This window comes from Mercenaria mercenaria, chromosome 16 (assembly GCF_021730395.1).
Source record: "Mercenaria mercenaria strain notata chromosome 16, MADL_Memer_1, whole genome shotgun sequence".
NCBI classification, from domain to species: domain Eukaryota; kingdom Metazoa; phylum Mollusca; class Bivalvia; order Venerida; family Veneridae; genus Mercenaria; species Mercenaria mercenaria.
In genome coordinates this window covers 19602182-19609925 of record NC_069376.1, presented here as the reverse complement: position 1 = coordinate 19609925, position 7744 = coordinate 19602182, and the positions used below count along the sequence as shown (strand labels likewise).

The 7744-nt window shown below is 31.8% G+C and overlaps 1 long non-coding RNA gene across 2 annotated transcripts; it reads left to right on the top strand.

The window, feature by feature from the left end:
- Positions 1–2302: 2302 nt before the first annotated feature.
- On the top strand, positions 2303–7283 carry LOC123555396 (uncharacterized). Of its 2 annotated transcripts, none has more exons than XR_008367771.1 (3): positions 2303–2598; positions 4297–4497; positions 5118–7283. It is a non-coding gene; the product is annotated as an uncharacterized LOC123555396 (long non-coding RNA). The 2 variants fall into 2 exon arrangements; XR_008367770.1 differs by lacking the exon at positions 2303–2598 and adding an exon at positions 2634–2810.
- The last annotated feature ends 461 nt before the right edge of the window (positions 7284–7744 follow it).

The following is a 7744-nucleotide window of genomic DNA, read 5'->3' as shown; positions in this document are numbered from 1 at the left end:
AGCTAATTAATCCTGTAAGTGTGTAAAAAGGTGACATTAAACAACAGAAATGAAAGAGAATACAAATTCGCCATTTGCTTTTTAGTTAATTTCAAAAACACAAGGAAGTATGGGGGCTCTTACCACTTTGCACTTTCCGAACGTATTTTATATCACAACAACGAACGCAAAATTGTGATTTATTACATTTTTCATGAAACAGAGTTATAGAATCCAGTTATATTTGCATTTGCCATGCTGATACGGTTGGAAATGGTTTTCTCCACAGCGAAATACAAGAAATAATGTGACAATGGCTTATTAGATAGCAATGTAATGGAAAAGCTTTCCCTGCTTGTTAATTTTTCACGACACATTCCGTGCAGAAATGTGATGGATTGGCATAAAATCATGTATTTCTACGTATCCCGGATGGAACCTAGTGTTCTTTAAAACATACAGCTTCTCCTAATAAGTAGTTACTAACTCTAACGCTCGACATTTGTAATTATTTCTTAGTTTTCCAAGGGTCTAGATGGATTCAAAATTAATGGTATCTAGAGAAAACTGTTGTGGCCAAAATATACAATCATAACAATGTACTGCAGTTTCCTCTAAGATGTCAAAAAAAAAAAACCCTTATAAATTGTAATCCGTATCTATTCCTGGCAAATCCATGACTAACACATATCGCTCACATTTGAAAGAGACTATTATCATTATATACTCCTCATATTAACCAAATTTGCACGAGTTTTTCATGCAATACAATGTCGACAAACATATTTTCTGTTGCGTAGCAAGTTGAGCATATAGTTTTATAACTGGGGTCGTATTCATAAAGCATCTTAAGTATAAGTATAAGAAATTGATTATTTACTGAAGTATTACTTAGGTTAGAAATTTATTTTACTTAAGTATATCTGTTATTCATAAAACAACTTAGTAAGTAATTCTTGATTTTTATTGTGGACGAAAACATTAAAAAAACAACATTAATTTCAGACAGATACAACATGCACAATTATGTTTAAAATGCTTTAATCTGAAAACAACACTTTAATCGTACTCACCACGCTATTTTATTTCTGACTTAAGTCATTTTTTACGTATCTTAAGTTTTAGCTGTTTATGACTAGAACTTAAGTTTTTACTTAGACTTAAGTTGAAATCACCACAAACTTAAGTAAAATCTTAAACTTAAGTCAAAACTTATTCTTAAGATGCTTAATGAATACGGCCCCTGGTCGACAAGCTTGTGCTTCCTTCAAATTATTTGTGTTTAATTATACAAACATGCAACAAACGTAGGGGCCTCCGTGGCCGAGTGGTTAAGGTCGCTGATTTCAAATCACTTGCCCCTCATCGATGTAGGTTCGAACCTCACTCGGGGCGCTGAATTCTTCATGTGAGGAAGCCATCCTGCTGGCTTCCGCAAGGTCGGTGGTTCTACCCAGGTGCCCGCTTGTAATGAAATAAAGCGCGGAGGGGCACCTGGGGTCTTCCTCCACCATGGAAAGTCGCCATATGACCTATCATGTGTCGGTGCGACGTTAAATCCAACAAAAAAAAAAAAAAAAAAAAAAATACAACAAACGTAATACAAAACCGAAACGAACCTGGACTGTTTAAAACAAATGGGAGCGTGTAGGTAAATCAGTTATTGTTCTCGGAATAGATCTACATGGTGTCTATAGACATGTGAAGAGATTTGAAAACCTCTCTCGCTACGCTCACTCGGTTCACAAATCCCTAACAGGTCTATAAATTCCATGCATACATATTCAGAGAGCAATACCTATTACATCTATTTATATAAAGCAGCGTTAACAAAACCAGGCCGTAAAAATTAAAGACGATTCAAAAATCTTACTGCATAGTTCAAATGCTAAGTATTATTTTACATAGTTATATATTTGTACTTTATGCCATCATATTCATGTTAAGTACCTTTTTATAGTAAATAAGCAAACATGCAAGTATTCGCATGCCCGACACCAGTTTTAATTACTGATGCAGTCATACCTTTAAAAATGAAATGGATTAACAAGGTGCGTTTGAAAGTTCTTTTTCTACAATTGTTTTCGGTGAAGTAATACATGGAATTTGTTGTGGTTCATCATCTGCCTTTCGGTTTATCGAAACAGGAAGTAGATTGTTTGTAATAGAACTAATTTAAAAACACCATTATATATTATCACTGTAAAATATAAATTCTTTAAGATTAAGATAACATCAGAAAGGAAGTGATAAACTTTCTTTCTTCGATGGAAATAACAGAACTTTTGTCATGTTTTCACTAACGTTCTCAAAGTGAGAAAATTCTCAGCTCAAGATTTTCTCAGAACTGTCTGAGAATTGTCTCAGCTGAGAAATTTCTCAAGTTGGCTTTCACTAAACTTTTTCTCAAGTCTTGAGATTTTTCTCAGCTGAGCCGTAATTTTTCAATACATAAGCGGCCAAACATCCAAGGAGCCGCGTGAACTTTCCCACGAACACGAGTGCATAGTTGGGGGCAGTGGAATTATTCATTTATTGAGACGAAATGAAGCGTTGAGAAATGTTCATAAACAACATGTACAGTTTCGGGATATATCCAAATTGTATGTTTGTACAAAGGTATGGCAGTGTATTTTCAATATTATAATTAATCATCTTCAAACCTGTCACTTTTGAACCAATCAAACACACAGTCGAGGGTACTACGTCATATTGCATGTGTTTTCTTTACCAAATATGGGATTAGGTAAACACAGCCATATGTTGTTACACTACGTGTGACAATTTTATGTTATCTGGCATATATGTTTATGGGAATCAGATATGCAGCCGTAAGTATACATTGTTTTGTGATTCACATATTAATTACTGCAATTAGTGTATTCATAACAATGACTGCATGGACATAAACAGTTGCATTCTCTACTGTAGGCATTTCTTGAACTTTGAACAACACAATTTGTTCACAATACTCCCATTCTATTTTGTAGAAGATATCAAGCTTCTTTTTCAAAAGCATTTTGTCATTTCTGCCATGATTATAAATTAATTCTGTGTCTAACGTATTTCGCCAGGTACTCTGTTAGCTGAAAGTGCTGCAAACCATGTACATTTATTTGAAAATGCAAAATGAAAGTGAAAGTAGGTAGAGCTGTCAAAATGAAAAAAAATGCAATATTTCAAAAAATATAAAAGTTAATTTGATTTCATTAACCAGAGTACCTAGATAAGTATGTTAGACACACAACAAAAACAAATTTAGAGAAAAAAATGTGTTTAAAAAAAAAATTGACATTTCTACAAGGGAGAATGTGGACAGTTAGAGGTACATCATGTGTTTAAGACAAAATACAAAGTATAACCAAACAAGGTGACCTTTATAGAAAGTATCTGTTACTTGTGTATATGTGCTATGAATAATATTGGTCTGTCAGGTATAATTTCCCTTTATGAAAATTTACATGAGGGGGTCTCAAATGCTTTACATGTTCCTAGCTCTACTTTTCATTTCTACTTTCACTTTCAGTTTGAAATGTGTTTCATTTTTTTAATTATATTTTTGCAGCACTTTCACCCCCAGACTTCCTGAATAACCAATATGTTATGTTAGACAATAGTATAAACATTAGTCTCACTTGAGATGCAAACTACAGGTGTCATATATAGGCCTAGCTTTTTCCTGTTATTAAATGTTGCAGGTTTGTAATATATCATAACTTGAGACAGGACTATATAAAAACTTTTTTTGACATAAGCATGGTAACAAAACATATTTTTGAAACAGAAGTTTGAAAATCTGTATGACAGTATAATAGCATTTTATGATGGGAATTTCCAATCAGTATAATATATATATATTAAAGCTTTTCCTTCTTTTTCTGAACACTTCTTTATATTGTAGATCTAAACAGAGACAGAATATAAAATTCCTCAATAAAATGCTAATATATGTTGTTGTTTTTTTGAAAGTCATTATGAAAGAAAAAGCTGTTTCAATTGTAAGGCATCCCTGAAATGTCACAGATTTTGATAATGGTTTTAAATGTTTATTGTCAATGCATATGTTTCAAAGTATGCTATTTAGTTTTATATGTTTATATATTGTATATGTGGTTTATATAATACACACCAACACACAATTTTATTAAGATTCTTGTATACCTAAGGCTCAAACTTATTGTTTAAGATTTTCTATATTATCAAACTCTTTGTGTAATTTAAAGATTGATATTCCTTCTTATAAATGGAATAAACTATATATTTAAACCTGGTTACAGAGCAATTTTTAGACAAACATTTTTATATAATTTATATCAGGTCACAGCCTGCTGATGAAGATCCTCAGCTTATTATACAGAGGTCAGGGTTGAGCTGTGTGCTGATTCAAAAGATGCTAATGACAGTGGATAATCCATTCTGAGTTGTTCTAGGACCATTCACCAATGTTTCAAAACACTGATGGAACTGAAGGCAGTACATGTACTGGTGTCTGGCCTGTGATTTCAAGTATAGACTATAGTATGTATTGACTAAGTTAGTCTCAATGTTTCCTAAATTTGCAAACTTTATTATAATTCAGATCATGCTAGATTTTAATTTTACTCAAAAGGAAATAAAGGAGAACAATAAATAAAATCATGCTTGCAAAATATACAGAAATCAAATTGATACCCTGAATGGAGGCACTTCATTTACAAACATTTGAAATGGATCAGTCTGATTTTGACCAAGTATTGGTTTTTGTTTGAAACTTTCACCTATGATATTTTGCATGCCTAGCTCAGAATATAAAGCACTAGACTATAAATCAAGAAAAGTTGTAAGTTTGATCCTTTGGCTATGCATGCAATATCTTTAACAGTTTGACAGAAGAACATGTCTAAGTCATTTGTCCACCATTTCTTACTCATTTACAATGGGAAGTTGTCTGTGAGCACAAGTGATTTCTAGTAAAGAATGCAGGTACACTTAAAAGGTTAACTGAACACCATTACATGACTGAAATACTATGGCAAAATTGAATCATATTGAAACAAAAAACAAAAAAATGAAATTTTGCTCCATAATGCATATTAACAAAAATCAAATTTGTGATAGTGTACTGTATATAACATAAAAAAAAAACAATTCCTTTTCAGATTGATGTACCTCCTCCTGATGTATCTCCTTGAATACAATATATCTGCCATGTGAAAGGAACAAGCTGCAAGATATACTGTGGAAGTGGGGGCCGATGTGAAAACAAACATTTTATTTAAAGAATATAAGAAATCTGACACTAAACTACTGAAAAGGTGCACAGGGGACATTTTTGTGTGTATAGACTTTCATCAAGATTCTGAGAAAGTTGATTTATTAAACAAAAATAGTCATATTGTGTCTTCAAAGCTGAAAAGATTAAGATCTTAGGAAAACTTAGGACTCAAGAAAAGTAATGGGGTTATGAAACTGTAGTGTTCAACATTTAAATTGATTTTTTTTTTTCACTACATTTTGTGAAGAGGGTTCCATCACAAGATGTTACATATTGGTAAGAATGTGATGTTATTTATGAAAAAAAGTATTTTGCTTTGAATGTGCAGACTTTAAGTTACATAAAAAATAAAAGCTGTAACAATAAAGCTTGATTAAAAAAAAACACTGTTGAAAACTAGCCAACATGTAATTGTCACACTTTTTTGGATGCACAGGGGACACAATTAGCTATATAATTTAATATAACTTTAACCCTTAGGCCCTTGCTAAATTTCTATAATGAACTTGTCCGTTTTACAATTTGGACAGTATTATTAAGTGTTAAAAGGGGTGCTAACCAAAAGATACTGACTGAATGGCGAACAGTGCAGATCAAGATCAGACTGCACTGATGTGCAGTCTGATCATGATCTACACTTGTCGCAAAGGTAGGACCAACCATGTACAGCATAATAAGGGTTAAAACTGCTTGAGCCATTCAGCTGAAATTGTAAACATTTGTTGACTACATTGATTGGATATAATTATGTAATTTGCCCCAGAACACTATAAAACTGAACTGAATTAAAATAAGGTGAGAGAGAAGAAAAAGCTTAATTATTAAAAAAAAAACCAATATAGCCGATAGATATACATTGTTGAAGGCATTATCTTTGTTTACATTAAATTTAAATGTGGCTGCCACCTTGTTTGTTAGAAACATAAAGACACATTAATTTCTTGTTTTCGAATTTTATTAACGGATTTATGTGTCAAAGACTGTCATATGGGTGAAAATGTTACTGAAAATATTAAATCAGTTTTTATTGATTAACTCCCTTTTTGGCTTGTGCAGTATAAAGTCATGTGCATCATTGAAAGTATATGTAGTACTTTTCTAACCAACTGATAAACATTCTATTTTTGGAAAGTTTGTTGCATAAAGTTAAAGGAGGTTTTTCTTGTATGAAATTTACATGGTGTAGGCATTTAAGCTGTTTACTTTAAAAACCACCTTGTATTTTTGATAATTTCTTATGTAATTAAGTCATTTCAAATGTTTTCTCTTTTAAGTGACCCTGAGTGGCAGTTCTTGTTAACTACAAAACCATCTACTATTATTGGTTAACTAATTATTGGAATAGTGAGCATTTTAGCATTGTTTCATCACAATGCACTCCTTTATGGGAATAGGGAGGCAATAGCACATTTAACTATTAAACTAATTATTAAACTATGTCATTTGAATGAAAACAGCCTTAGACACACATGAAAATCAGATAAATTTAAAAATACATGCAAAGTTTTAAAAATGTTTTTGGATTTAAGTTATAACATTTTCTTATTTTTATCTTCAGTTGGTTATAAATGCAACTGATTGTCAGGTGTGTTTCGTCCCAATTTAATTTTGTGACCCATACAGTGTTTCCAGGACTCATCAGTAAGAGAAACACCATCAACTTGAGTCAACAACATAACTTTTAACATGTGAACAGAAGTTAATTATAAACATTTTCAAAGGAACATAGTGAACTGGAACAGTAAATGAAAATTATAAAAGAAATGAAAACCTGTACACTTTGGCATTTCATAGTTCTTTTAAAAACAATCAAATTTTTCTGAGAAGACAATGACAGTGAAATATAAAATTTTACTTAAAATTATTGTTGTAAATCATACTGAAATCTAACAACTTACTGGTAATATAAATTTTATCAACAGCATAGAGTTAAGATTTTCTGATATTTTTGGAAAGATTTGAAAAACATTGTACTTTAAATGTTCAACCAATATTTTAGATCAAATTATGAAATGCCATATTTATTTATAAATGAATAAACTGTTGTCAACTTATAAAAATTTCTGTTAACTTTAATAAATTATTAGAACTTAAATATTTTCATTGTCTTTGTGTCCATCAGTTTTTCTGCTTATTCAATTACATCATGCTATTTGCCACTTGCTAAATGTGAAATATCTAAAGTATAGATGTTAATAGTTAACAGCACTGCAAAATGCAGAACAAAATATTTCCAAATACTTATTAATGAGTGATTACTTATAAACAAGCTGGTGTATAGAGCCCTATGTAACAACATGCCATTATGTAATAACTTTTATCACTTGACATGGCTAGAGACTGAACCTACAATATCCCACAGAAGTGGTGGGCCATCTACCACTTAGCTACTGAGGCCTATGAGGCAACAGGACTTGATTACTACAAAGTGGAGATTTTGTTTAAGCAGTAGGCTAGCTTAGTTGGTAGAGTACTAGTCCTGTATGAGAGGGTCCCCAAGATTAAGCCCTA